The sequence below is a fragment of the Ambystoma mexicanum genome, chromosome 2q (genome assembly GCF_040938575.1).
Source record: "Ambystoma mexicanum isolate Mex_15411 chromosome 2q, UKY_AmexF1_1, whole genome shotgun sequence".
Taxonomy (NCBI): domain Eukaryota; kingdom Metazoa; phylum Chordata; class Amphibia; order Caudata; family Ambystomatidae; genus Ambystoma; species Ambystoma mexicanum.
The window spans coordinates 54,600,098-54,614,252 of NC_090924.1; the positions used below are offsets into that span (position 1 = coordinate 54,600,098).

General features: G+C 44.9%; 1 protein-coding gene across 2 annotated transcripts in view; it reads right to left on the bottom strand.

The window, feature by feature from the left end:
* Positions 1–5,946: 5,946 nt before the first annotated feature.
* NAA60 (N-alpha-acetyltransferase 60, NatF catalytic subunit) overlaps positions 5,947–14,155 on the bottom strand; it is a 265,408-nt gene continuing 257,199 nt past the window's right edge. For both annotated transcript variants that reach the window (XM_069646811.1, XM_069646810.1), the window contains one exon: positions 5,947–8,460. The gene's annotated coding sequence lies outside the window, so the exon portion shown is untranslated. The remainder of the gene's footprint in view (positions 8,461–14,155) is intronic.

The window sequence follows — 14,155 nt, forward strand, 5'->3', positions numbered from 1 at the left end:
GCTAATGGAACTGGGGGATTCGGGAGGGTCACCGGCTTGAAGGTTAATGCAGGGTCGTTCACGCAACATTGGATTTTCTCTGGAGCCCAAAAGGAATTAAGTACCTGGGGATGACAATATTGCCCACGATAGACGGATTATACAAGTCAAACTTCCCAAACCTCCTGACCTCAATTAAGAAAAGCCTCCAGCGATGGAACCCACTGACAATCTCCTGGGTGGGCCAAATTGTGGCCCTGAAGATGGTAACACTTTCTATACATGTTTCAGGCACTGCCATTGTCGGCCCCCATGGCCTTGTTTACAGACCTGCAAAAAGTCGTTGACTCTTGTGTGTAAGGAGAAAAGGCTTGCATCATCCAGAAGTGGTTCAGCGAAGATAACTCAAAATGATGGGTAAGCATGGATAGAGCAGTGGTGAAGCATTACTTGTGAGAAGTGTTCTGGCTCCCTAGAGTAGACAGACCGGCTCACATGTAGCGTAGTAGTATAACCAAACTGGTAGGAGACATTTGGGAAAAGCTGAATAAAATATACAGGATCACTTTGTTCCCCTCCCCTTCACACCATTGTTTATTCTCGCCTGGGATAGAGCAGGGGGCTTTCCATAGATGGGAGGGGGGTCATAAACTGCAGGATCTGTTCAACTAAGAGGAAATTAAGTCTTTTATAGACCGTAAGCAAGGGTTTTCTCTGGGCCTAGGGGAGAGGATGCACTACTTCCAAGTATTACATTAGGTGTCCAATGGGGAGATTACAGAGCACGTCACCGGACCATTGACGGCATTTCAAAAGTACCTAACGGCACGATAGCTCAAAAGGTCTTATTTCCGGATTCTACAGCATCCTTGGGTTCTCAATCAAAGTGGGCGTATGTGGGGCCGTGAGAGAAATCATTAGGAAAGGAAATCTCCTTGGACAAGTGGGAAAAAAGTAGCAAAATCTTAGCAAAATCTATACAAATACAAGAAATATGGAACAAACTGCTGTTCCGATGGCACTGTATGTCGGCCAGGCTCCAGAAAATATTTCCCAAGACATTGCAAAGGTGTTGGAGGGGGTGTGGAGAGATAGGAGCCTAGCCCCACATATGGTGGAAGTTCCCCAAACTAGAGACCTTTTGGAAAGAGATAGCGGAGGCACAGTCGCTGGTGTTCAGGGCCAAGTGCAGAGCAGATAGTGAGGACATCCGGCTGGGAATTAAGGGAGACGAACGGGATCTAGGCTCAAAGGTGAGGCATAGAGCTTTAATAGTTCTGAATATGAATAATGGTGCTGAATATGGAAGCAATGCTGTTAATAGCGCAGAGGTGGAAGAGGAGGGAAGTGAACCTTTGGGAGTAGGTCACCCTCGAGTAGGTTATAAATGCCCTCCAAAACAAAATGTATGAACTTCTCCCGGGACTGAACAGAGATAGATGCCCACAAACACTGAAGCTGCTGGACAAAAGCAAAGACCGAAAATACATGAAATATATAGATTAGATCCCTTTCTGTCCTTTTTCCTGGGGGGTTAGCGGAGTGGGAGGGCAGAATCCCAAAATGAGCAGTGTGGGGACAATGCTTTGCTATGCATCTTCTTTGTATGCTCTGTTGTAAACTCAATAAAGATAAAGCCAAAAAATAAATAAAAAATAAAATAAGAATTGCAATGCCCTTGTAGGTTTGGTGTGGTCGCTCCTTCACCTGAGATCTGGCTGTAAAAAAGGAGGGAGCTGCAACACTGCCTGATGGGGACGAGATGCTGGAGACCAGACATGCACTAGGTAAAGCTGGACCCTCCTCATCCTGAGCCTGGCTCGCGGCAGAGACAGGACAAAGGAGTCCATGAGCCAGCGTGGTCTCTAGAATCACCATACTGTGGTTGAATTGGTCGTACCATGAGAATGTCCTGTATACTTTTCTCCATTAGAAAAACCCAGGCGAGATTTGTTTCCCAAAAGAAGCAGAAAAATCAGCCTCTGTACCAGCATCAAGAAAGACTTTGCTAGTTCACTTACAAACCAAGAAGAAAAAGCAGGTAGGGTAGGACTCCGAGAGAAGACTCCACCTCCAATGAACTGTGAGTGATGACAAGCACTCTCTCAAAAAGAATAGAATTGCGCAGGGGAACAAAGCAGGGGTGCCCCCTCTCGCCACTACTCTCGTCGTCTAGGTAAGGATAAATGTGAATGCCTCCCGGCCTGAGAAAGGCCACCACAGTTGACATTTTGTTGAAAATGTGTGGAGTCACAAAGTCAGAAGGACAGAACCCTGTACTGGAACCTCCCCAGGGAGAAGCGCAGAAAGCCCTTGTGTGGTTCCCTAATTGGCACGTGCAGGAAGGCCTCCATCAGACCACTGCATAGACTCAATTTCCCTGACAGAGGACAGACCGGATCTGCACTGGTATCGTCAGGGTAAACCATTCCAAAGGTAAGAAGGTGTTGAAGGAAGACATGCCTGGATGGTGCACAGGCCCATTTGCTTGTTCTGTAGCACCGTAAACAGCCCCCTTCCTCCACTGCTTGATGTCCAGGAGAGCTTCAGGACCTTGGAAGCTAAAGAGCCTAGCAGCATCAAAGGAGGCCATGAACCATGCCTAGGGGAATGCAATACCCCCAGCTGACGACTAAACAGACCCATGCGTATGAGGAAATTGCCCTCAATTCTGCCAGATGTAAAGGAAATCCTCAATCCTACATGGAGATGAATGAGGCTGAATAAGCACATCATTCGTTTGGTTTAGTTTCTGTATCGGGGGAGGGAGAAGGCCACTGGAAAAAAACTAGGGTTGTAGGCTGCTACTTCTTCCTAATCTGAGAAGGGGAGCAATCCATCAGGTATGACCGCCTCCCCAAGAAGCCCTTGATTCCCCAAAGAAACCTAACCTGTGCTCCAAAGACTTTCATGAGAACGATTTAGGAGCCGGCTTACCAACACCACCAGAGACTTGACAGATTACATAATGGCCATCATTTTCTGAAAGCTCTCGTCATTTGCTGGATGAAAAAAGGAGTTCCATAATCTTGTCTAGCATGTCTGGACTTTGTGGCTCATAGGTAGGCCTGCCTCCTAAAGTCAACTTATCCGGCCATCCGCCTGGCTGATTTGTCCATGTGGTCAGCCATCGACTGCAAACAATGTTGCACAAACCATTTGGCATTTGGAAGCCAGTGTGGAAACCTTCCCGTTTGTCAGCTGGCAGAAATCTCTCAAAATTGGACCGCTCCTGCCACAATCTCTGGTTGGCCGTTTATGCATAAGGCCGAACTATTGACCTGCTTGATCTGTAAAGCAATTTCTAATGTACATTCCAGCCAAAGAAGTTAAGGAGCTCTTCCTGCTTCCCCAAATTCAAGGTCAGAAAGGAGCTGGCTGGGGTCTTAGATTGGAGCATGACTGCAGCCACCACAGAAGAGAAGTGCTGCGGGGGAGAGGTGAGACATGCAGACGACTCCAATGGAAGGGGCCAATAGCTTATGTTAATCCTGTTAAACACTGCAGCAGAGTACAGTTTAAGCAGGAACAGAAGGGCCTCCTGTATGATGTCCTTCTGTAAGAAGATGCCCGACTTCTCCCTCATGCGTCCAGAAATGACACCTGCCAGCACCCCCTGTCTATTCCGAGAGGCTCTCCAGGAAGGGGATGTCAAGGTTCTTCAATCAACTCCATTACTCACTCGTGAAATGCCCTAACTCCCCCTCCTGTTCGTTACCCACGTGCCCCAAATCTGCTGGGTCAGAGGGGAGTGGAAATGGTGCATCTGGGGACACCCGAGGTTGTCCGAGTGGAAAAGCGGCACATGGCAAAAGAGACAGAGGCTCTGGTGGTGCTGAAGCCAACGAAACTGGCGGAGGAGGAGCCCCCGCAAGGAAACAACAATCGTCACATGCTTGGTCGCTCAAGAAGTCAATGGGACCACCAGCAGTGCTGGCTGAGGCAGCAATATCTTGCGTATGAGTTTCTTAAAGTATCCTTGCATGGCCATGGAATGATGAGCTGGAGTTTGATCAGAAACCTTTCCTCAGGCGGAGATTGTTGAGGTTTAACTGGCTGGGACTACGAGGACTGTCAGGATGGAATCCAGGAGGGACCCATGTCCCAAATAGGCTCGGGACCGAGAACACCAGTTGGGAGGATGAGGAGCGGAGATCAACCTTTAGAGGGAGCTACATAATTGTCATAGCTAACCAGTGTACCCTCGGAACAAAAGGGTCAGAACCCTGATGCAAGGCAAGTCTTGAAGGCATAGCCGAAAGCCCAGGCATCTCCTGTGTCACAGGCGACTCACTTGTAGTGGCTGCCATTTCATGACAACTGATACCATCTGCCATCCTGTGAGAGCTTTTGGTGTGCTCGAGTATCTTGTGGGGAACCTCGGCTGTGCCAGTGAGCTCATCAAATGGGAACCTTTGGTAGGAGCTTGCATCAGCCTGGACTTAGGCCCAGACTGGGAATCCTTGGGTCACCACAAGGAGTTAGCTCCTTATGGGGGAACCTTGGGGTCTCCCTTGGACTTAGCCACTTAACGTGAACCTCGGAAGAGCCTCTGGTAAGCGAAGGGTGGCTGAAATGCAGTTTGAGACCTTAAAGCATTTATGTGTTGGGTGCCCCAATTTGAAAACTTTGAGAATTCAATCCCTATCTGGGAGAGGGTAGTCCTTTGAAAATCTGTGGAGGAGGATTTTAAATTGCAATGAATTGAGCCCGAGTATCCATGTCCTAGAGTTTTTAAAGAATGCTGCAATACTTTAAGACTCTACATTTTTTGTGGACATTTTCTTTTCTTGTGGTTGTACTGTAATGATATGGGATTTTTATATTGTATTGAACTCGTCAGATTTAATCATGTGTCATTCGTTTTATGCTTTTTCTTTCTCCAAATACTGTGCTAAAAGTACATTTGTACTGTGGGACACAATAAAATAAATACAATAAATAAGGGTGGCTGAAACCACTCGCTTTTAAAATGGGATCTCCGGGACACGGTACAATAAAGGGTCAAAATCACTAACAACCTGTCACTTCCTTATCACCAGGAATTCTCCAATGTGCCACGGAGGAAGCCTCAAGAAGATCTCTTCCCAATGTTAAAGATGGTGAGTAAGCACATTAACTGACAAGGCATTGCAGCACAAGCAGCACTGCCACGAGAGTGCCGAGCCCAAGCACTCCAGGCAGAGTGAATAGGCTCCGCTGTGAGTACCACCTCACAAAGGCTGCACATGTGTGTCTTCCGGACATAAGGAAAGGAAAGACGCTGAAAAAGACCTAAAGAAAAAAAAGAAAAGAGTGCAAGGAGAGCAGCACCAAAGCTCCCCATCCAGCAGGGAGAAAAAGTGTCATGAGTCTAGGTTGGCAGCGGCACCTGGAGGAGGCGTGGCAGCACACATACGTGACCAATCAAATTTGAGGGATTTTTGCTTGCACTGAAAAATGCTCTATTCTCATCCTCGTGATCAGGAATTCCCACAAGCATGGAGGAACGTAGGAGTAGAAGTAAATCCCCTCGCCAGACCAGGGCCAGTCTGTTTGAAGAAGTGGTCACACTCACGAGAGAATCAACATCATGATAGTGTGCTTTTATCCTCCCATGGGCACACTTGTGCAGTTTCTATATTCCTGGCACAAAATAGTATACTTGAGGGGGAGAGGGGTGTGTGCGTGTCAGTTCGAGGTCCACTACTTACCACCTGTTTTTTTACCTACAGTATATAAAGTCAAGTGCGTTGCGCTTATTTTGGATGGCATAATCGAGTTGAGCAACCTAAAATTAAAAGCTGCAGAAAGAGTAATTATACACTGGGTTGTTGTTCACGAAGAGATGGCAAAATAACAATGAGGGTCAGCTGCCAGAAATTGCTTGTAGCATAAAATATGCGGTTTAAGCCTAGAACGGAGGATAACAAAGGGCCAACGTTCTAGTCTTGGAAGCAAGAGCAACAGAGGTTCGAATCTCGGATCTGCGCGTAGAAACCGAAATCAGGTATGGTATTTATTAGGCGTGTTAAAAAAACAATAACATAAATAACAGAGTGTTGTGGCATAAATTGAATGAACAAAACTATAACCTTTGGAAAACTTCATTAAAAAGGTGAGGCAGGGGGTGTGCAGTAACTGGAATGTTTAAAAGTATAGTTTTAATCTCCTCCAATTGCTGTAATAAAACAGACTTGCAAACATTCATGCCCATCCAGAGGGAAGAGGCATAACTGCATATGCATCGTCACATTTTTTCAACGCCCAACAATAGATGCCATAGCTTACATACTTTGTGGATAGAAAAGAGCCAGGAAAGAAGTCTTCATTTCCTTTTATAGCGGGAATATAGACAAAGGAGGCTACTGATGAAAGGGCTAGTTGACCAATCCCGTCAACGGTTTGTTCTCATCACCCTCTTTTTCATCTGTAGTCCAATGGAACGGTAATCACTTTAGGGCGTGTACACCAGACATAACTAGAGCAGAGAAAAGATTACTTTTGCACATCAATTCCAGGATAATGCAGTTTCAGGGCACAAACACTTTACAAAATCTTTTTGAGAGACCTCAGGGCTATTGTGGCATTCTATCCCATACAAATAACCAGGGGCCAAAGAAAACTACCCAAACTTTGCATTTCTGAATGATTGCTTGAAGCAGGATGTCCAAGATGAGGATTATTTGGGTTTCAGTGTTGGTACATGGAGGGTTCACAATGCAAAAGTGAAATTAATTTCATTCCAAAGCCACAGTGTGGTGTTTTACTTCAATAGAGTGCATTCTGAACAGCACCTCCATCAGCTTTAACTAGACACAGTCCAATACGGAGAAGCAGACATTGTATGCTGCTAAAGTGCAGGGTTGCACAAATATAAAAAACAGATTGAAAAATGGCTTTGTGCAACCCTTTATGAGAATGGGATTTGGATTCCGGTTGAACTTCTAAAAGTAGCTTCTCTCCAGTACCTCTTTGATCTGGTAGCAACCACTCTGGATAAAAAAGAGCAGATAAATGTACAGTCAAAACAGGTCAAATCAGCACGTTCTTGTTCCAGATGTACTATGTTGAAGCATGCAACAAAGCTGCTTTGGATGGAACTGGGTCTGAGCGGGGGGGGCAGGGGGGGCAAAAGAAATTGAGGGAGAATCAACTGCTCTATCACCAGAATATTTGTTAGACAACAGTGGCTAAGTTTAAATATTACATATACAGGACCTTGGGCTGTGCCATGATTTGCCAAGTATTTAGGGGGAAAATGACAAGTTAACTGTACTTTACACCGTACATGTCAATGCGATGGCATAGCAGAAGAAACACAAACACTTTATACTATCATGCACACCCCAGAGAAACTGGAAGACGATATTAAAACAGTATCTTGGGGTATGGCAGTTAGAACATTATCAGACCCCTATGTGGCTCTGTGATCCAGATTGGATCACTGCATCCTCTTACGCTCTTTCAAAGCTCCCCAAAAGTGCAGGAACACAAGGCTGTCCGAGAGGGTCTTGTAAGGCAATTGGTGAGCTAGTTCTACAGTCTTCCAGAGTGTCACAAAGTGAAGCTCACCAAGCTTATATGGCGGGGCCACTCATCAAGGCAGCTGGGAGTTTTATGCTTTCGACAATATAAGTAAACTTGTATCAACTAAATGTAAATTAATTCACATTTTGATTCTTGATTGATCAGCAGTCAATGCTGGGAATTTGTGTAGGCAACGTCGTTTGCGTTTGTTTTAATATTACAATGTAGATGGATTGGATGAACTGCTGATCTCTTGACGCATTGAAAACATTTTTTCATTATACATGTTTTATGAAATCAGGTTTTACTAACAGTTTTCAGGACTGAACTGCAATGACTAACTGATGCTAGTAGAACATAACTCGGGTTTCCACCCAAGCCTGTGTCTTTCAGAATGTTTCCCATGGAAGAACAAATCTCACCCACGTGACAAAAATAAAATTACCTGGAGACATAGTTTTATCCCAGGAATCAATTGGCTCTTGGTCAATTATAATTCTACAACGACAGCAAACCTTCTTTAACATGCAACAGAACAGAAGTCTTCACCTGGACCTCTTCGACTGGCAACTGTTATTTTAAAATGTGAACATTGTAAACTGCCTCAATATTAATGAGAACATGACTGGCAATTACCTTTTTTCCATGATTTTCTTTAAAACAAGACATATAGCACAAACACATCACATGGAGGACAGACACAAGGGTTTCCCAAGGGTGTGAGCAAAGCGGGTTGTAGGAGTGGAGAAGGTGCTTTAAATGCGTATTGTTGGTCACATTGTGCTGCAAGCCCCAGAGCACTGTTCCTGAAGGTTGGATCGGAAAAGGTTAGTGGCATCATCAGCCAGCCAACATGTCCATTAAGCCTTGGTCAAGAAGAGCAGGGTCCCCTTTCCTGGAAGTCTTGATTATCCCAACAGTAGCCAGCACGATGGAATCAAACATTCTAGCTCCATGAAGGGAAAAGGGAGCCTTAAACAAAATAAAAAAGGAGAGGTAGGAAATGTTATTATACAAGGAGTGAAGAGTGATAGATTGTAAATAAACGTACATCTGAGAAATGCTCTACCCAGAACTTCTTTTCTTGCATGACAACCACCTTCGTCTCTGCAGACCACTGACACATTTGAAGGGAATGTTTACTGACCTTAGTACCTCTTGCAAGTTACTACTTTTACTTACCAGCCATTTATGAACTACTTAGCAACTTTCATTATGACCCAAAATGGCACACTCCTAACCCCTTTCTCATTCCCCAACACACTCCATTTTAAATGTATGGATATCTCCTATTGTTCTAACACATTGATGTAATGCTGCTAACAAAATATTACCTGTTTCAACTTTAATATTCGTAATCAGAAACTCTCCTTATTCTTATAGGAAAATAGTCTTCACAGTGAGGTGCTAGGATATCTGGGTCTGGCGGTGACGGGGGCAAAGTTCTTTCTAGAGGGATGGAGAGGGGTGATTGCTTTTAATGAAAACATAAGCACTTTGACATTTGGGGACCCACCAAGATTATGTTTACTCAAAAGGGGTTCAGCATAAAAAAAAAAAATCAGAACTTACTTAAATGTACCCACCTTGTAAATGCTGCATGACAATGTGCCACACCTACAAATAGCGAGGCAAAAGTGGCATGTGGACCACTCTCACATGCCTCTCCTTCTCTCCCATCCAAATGTTTCCCTCAGTAACTCAACATTCAGCCCTCAGGAACCCAACAACCAATGAACATTGAGAAGATGCCTTACCTGAAGGGTAGTAGGAATGGGGAGTACATTATTTGAATGGAGGGTGTTTAAGAGTGTAGAATGTGCAACAATTGAGTCAAGTATTGGATTACCTGTTCATCTACCTCCCGCCCCTCTCCTCTACCAATGCATGAGAATATCACAAGTCAACAATCACAAGTCGACCATGGTAGTAGTGAAGGTATCATGGGTAAAGAACAATGATTAGAAGCCGGCATTAACCATTTATGCCTTGTAGTTTTTATGCAATTGAGTAGCGGGGGCGCAGAAACCATCCGAGGTAGCCTAAGTTGGTGCACACCAATTAAACTTAGGTGTACATTTCAGCAGGACCGAAAATTGATATCTTTACAAAGGAAAACCACAAGCGTGAAGTAAGAAATTGAGCAGCACAAGACAGTCAAAATGCTAAAGAGACACTTTCCACACAAAAGAAAATGTGGTGAAATCTCAAGACTCAGTTAAACGCCAGATCATTTCCCGATCTCCAAGATTTTAAGAAAGCATTTCTGCATCGTTAAGGGCAAACCTATTAAATGGCTTGTTTAAACAAATATGTGGGTCTGGCTTAGTTACAGATCCTTGCAAATGATCTTATATCATTCCGATACATAAAAAGGCTCTTGGAACTGATCCCAGTAATTACCGGTTCCTTGCTTTGCAAGATGTAATGGGGAAAATCTTTAGTAACCTCATATTATGTGAGATCCTTGCATGGGTGGAAAGTAAGTAGATACTCCCTTCATACCAGATGGGTTTTCATGTCTTGGAGAACATTTGAGAATTTAAACTTTGTCATACTCATCTTGCATGTTACTGCATTATAATATCAAGCAGGTACTGCAAACTGCTATGTTTCAATAACTGTTCCTTGCATGTGCGAGGCAAGGCTTTAGACTTTGCTGTGCATCTCTGTGCAATGAATGCGCTTAGCTTAGTGTGTATAGATGCTCAACTTTACATCTCTCGCTTCTGACATGTTTCCCTTTTGGCATATTTAAGCTTGGTTTAGGCTCCTGCTTTCCTAGGCAAAGCAGCGTTAGTAGACAGAGGTCATCATATTACAAGCATTCACACCTGCCTCAGAGTGTGTGTGAATCTTTAAGGAGTATATTAACCATCACCAATTCTAGTACGTTATGCTGTCCTCCCTGATGACACTATTTGACAAACTCAGCTGGCATCAAGAATTTGCATAAGGAGGCTTTGTTCTCTGCCAGCAATATAGTTTCAGTATGTTTCCTTGCTCTGTTTGGACCATCCTTTCCATTAAAATGCATGTGCTCCTTTGGGTAGAAGACAACGGTGCACGGAGGCAGGAGGTTCTCACTTGCGTCCAAGTCAGGGGCTGCCGTTGTTCATTATTGCTTTTTAGTTATAGATTGTTCACAAATCCACCAGAAGCGTGAATGGTAATGATTTCCATCCTGCAGGGCTGGCTATGGTACATTACATGATATAGTCATATCTTGCAATTTTTAATAAGTAATGTAAAGATGAATCCCAGCAAGAGATTGTATTTGGCGTTTATGGACTACAAGGCAGCCTTTGATACTGTCCCAGCAAGAGATTGTATTTGGCGTTTATGGACTACAAGGCAGCCTTTGATACTGTAAACAGAAGTCAATAATGGGAAAAACTTGAGTCATGACAAACCATTTGTTGTCCTCTGTTAAACAATTATATGGTGAGACAGATGTCAAGATTCGCTTGAATGAAAATGGAGAACTGACAGAAGGTATTAGAATAAATAAGGGGCTGATGCAGGGGTGTGTGTTGGTGCCTTTGCTGTTCAGCCTATATACTTCTGACAGAGAGACATGTAAAAAGAGCCAATAAATATCCACCTAGATTCAACAAGCAACTGATATGACTAGGCTATACTGACGACAATGTTGCATTGGATAAGACCCATATAGGCCGAAAAAGAACATTAGATGCTTTAGCTAGCTATTCTAAAACAAATAACCTGTTAATAACTTGTAACCAGATTAAAGTCATGTGTGTAGAGGGAACAACAAAACCCAGCAGTTTTACATGGAAAATTGACGGTCACAGCTTACAAGTATCATGCTTTATTTATTTAAATTATTTTAGAAAACCACTCGCCATTTATTGACTTGATCAAGGATATGAAGTACAGCATGCTCCATTAAGGGTGATCAGTTCTGATTTTACCTGTCATCTGGTCAATCAATTATGCTCTCAAATTCTGCATTTAATTTATGGAATAAATCCTAATGAAATGGTAACTCACGAGTTATGTATTCATGCACTCAATGCACTTTATGTAGTACTATAAGTCACTCTGAAACAAGCGAGATAACTCTATAAAAGGTGCCTGCATCAATAATCAATTGTCAGAGAGTAATTGTGACCTATATACTGCTTTATTAACCTTTTAATTACCAATTGTTTTGTGGAAAAGAAATAACTCTTAAACCCATGTTTTATAGCATTTATCGGAGAAGAACAAGTTACTCTCTTACCTGGTAACGTTCTTTCGATGGGATGGTCCGACAACGTATTCCATATCTATGACAGTAATCACCACAGCTGTGCTGCTTCGGAAAATCTTTCGCCGTCTGCGTCGATACGCCATCCTCGAGGGCCTCCGTCGAGCCAACGTCACCGGATGTTATAAGTAGGACGCACGACGCCCATAGCCTCAGGTGCAGTTTTTTCCCCAGAACGTGTGGCATCAATCTACTGCCAGCATGACCACAGAAAGCCTTGCGGAAACATAAGCTGCAATGGCATAAGAAATTCTGTAGCGGGGTAGGCAGGGAGGGAGCGATATGGAATACGTCGTCGGACCATCCCATCGAAAGAACGTTACCAGGTAAGAGAGTAACTTGTTCTTTGAGGGGATTGGGTCCTCCGACGTATTCCATATCTATGACAGACTCCCAAAGCAGTACAAACGTAAGGAGGTGGGAAAAGTATTTAGAATATACAAATTTAGAATGTCCAATCAAATTGCAGAGTAAAGGACCGCCTTGCCAAAGGCCAGATCCTGCCCATGGGAAGAATCTAGAGATTAGTGATGTACAAAAGTATGAACCGAAGCCAAAGTGGCTGCTTCACAGATGTTACGAATAGGAACACCCCTCTGCAGAGCAGTAGAAGCAGCCATACCCCTAGTCGAATGGGCCCGAAAGCCTACCGGAGGGTCCTTACCCGCCAGGCGGTAACACTCAGAAATTGCCAAAATAATCCATCTAGACAAAGTCTGCTTAGTCACAGCTTATCCCAAACGCCTTCCAGCGTAACCAATAAAGAGCTGATCGTTCACTCTGACCCGGAACATGCGTGAAATGTAGAAACTTAAAGCTCTCCTAGGATCCAGCCTATGGAGCCTCTCCTCTTCCTTACCAGAATGTGGAGGAGGATAAAATGCCGAAGAATAACCTTCTGGCCTAAATTAAATTCCGACACCACCTTTAGAAGGAAGGAAGGGCAAACTCTAAGGACAACCCTGTCCTTATGAAACACAGTGAAGGGTGGCTTAACTGAAAGTGCCTGTAACTCACTCAATCTGCGAGCGGAAGTGACCACAACTAAAAATACAGTTTTAAGGGTTAACAGTTTCAAAGGACAAGAATGTAAAGGCTCAAATGGAGCACCCATTAGAAACTTGAGAACAAGGTTCAAATCCTAACCTGGACCTGGAAAGGTGACGGAGGGAACACATTAGTGAGCCCTTTCAGAAACTGAGAAATTAAAGGAATTTTAAAATAAGAACACTCCGCAGACGAGCGCTTAAATATGGACAGCGCCGCCAGATAACCTTTAACGGTACCCACTTGCAAGACCCTCTGAGCTAAAGAAAGCAAAAAAGACAGAACCACAGGAATGTCACATGAAAAAGGATCCACAATCTGAACCCTGCACCAGTCGCAGAGCTTACTCCAACGGCAACAGTACAAGGACTTTGTTGCCGGTCATCTGGCCGAAAGCAACACCTCCATCAGGTCTTCAGGGAGGTCCCAATCCTTATACCTCAACCTTTCAGAAGCCAAGTGTGAAGGTTGAGGGATCCGACCTCTGGATGGAGAACCTGACCCCCCTCCCGTGAGAGCAGATCGTCTCGGTAGGGAAGACGACATGGAGGGCAGATGGACAAGTCGAGAAGGTCCGGGTACCACGTCCTCCGGGCCCATGCCGGAGCAATGAGGATCATCCGGGAACCGAACATCCGTAGCCTCGGCAGCACTTGCGGGATGGCGGGGACTGGAGGAAACGCATACAGCAGTGGGAAGGACCAATCCACTACGAACGCGTCTCCTAAGGCTCCTCTTGGAGGAAATTCCTGCGAGCAGAACCTTTTGCACTTGCGGTTGACATTGGAGGCGAAGAGATCCACTTGAGGGGTCCCCCAAAGGGCAAAGATCTCCAGGAGAATCTCCTGAGCCAACTCCCACTCGTGAGAGATCGCGCTCTGCCTGCTCAGAGCGTTCACCGTCTCGTTTTCGTCTGCGGCCAGATGAACTGCCGAGATCGAAATTTCCTGCTGGATGGCCCAGAACCAGAGCTGCATCGCCTCCCTGCACAGAGGAAGTGACCCTGCCCACCACCCCCCCTTTTTGTTGAGGTAGTGCATGGCCACTGTGTTGTCTGTCAGAATCAGGACATTCTTTCCTCGCGCAGTCAGCAGAAAAGCCTTCAGGGCAAGCCTGACGGCCCTCAGCTCCAACAGATTGATATGAAGTCTGGACTCCGATGGAGACCAACGACCACTGACTGCCTACTCGTTGGCATGAGCTCCCCATCCCATGAGGGACGTGTCTGTCAAGATCGTCACCTCCGGCCAGGGTAGTCAAAACGGAGCCCCCCCTCATCAGATTGCCTTCGACGGCCCACCACAGAAGGTCCTGGGCGACCAAGGGCGGCACCTGAACGGGGTCCGA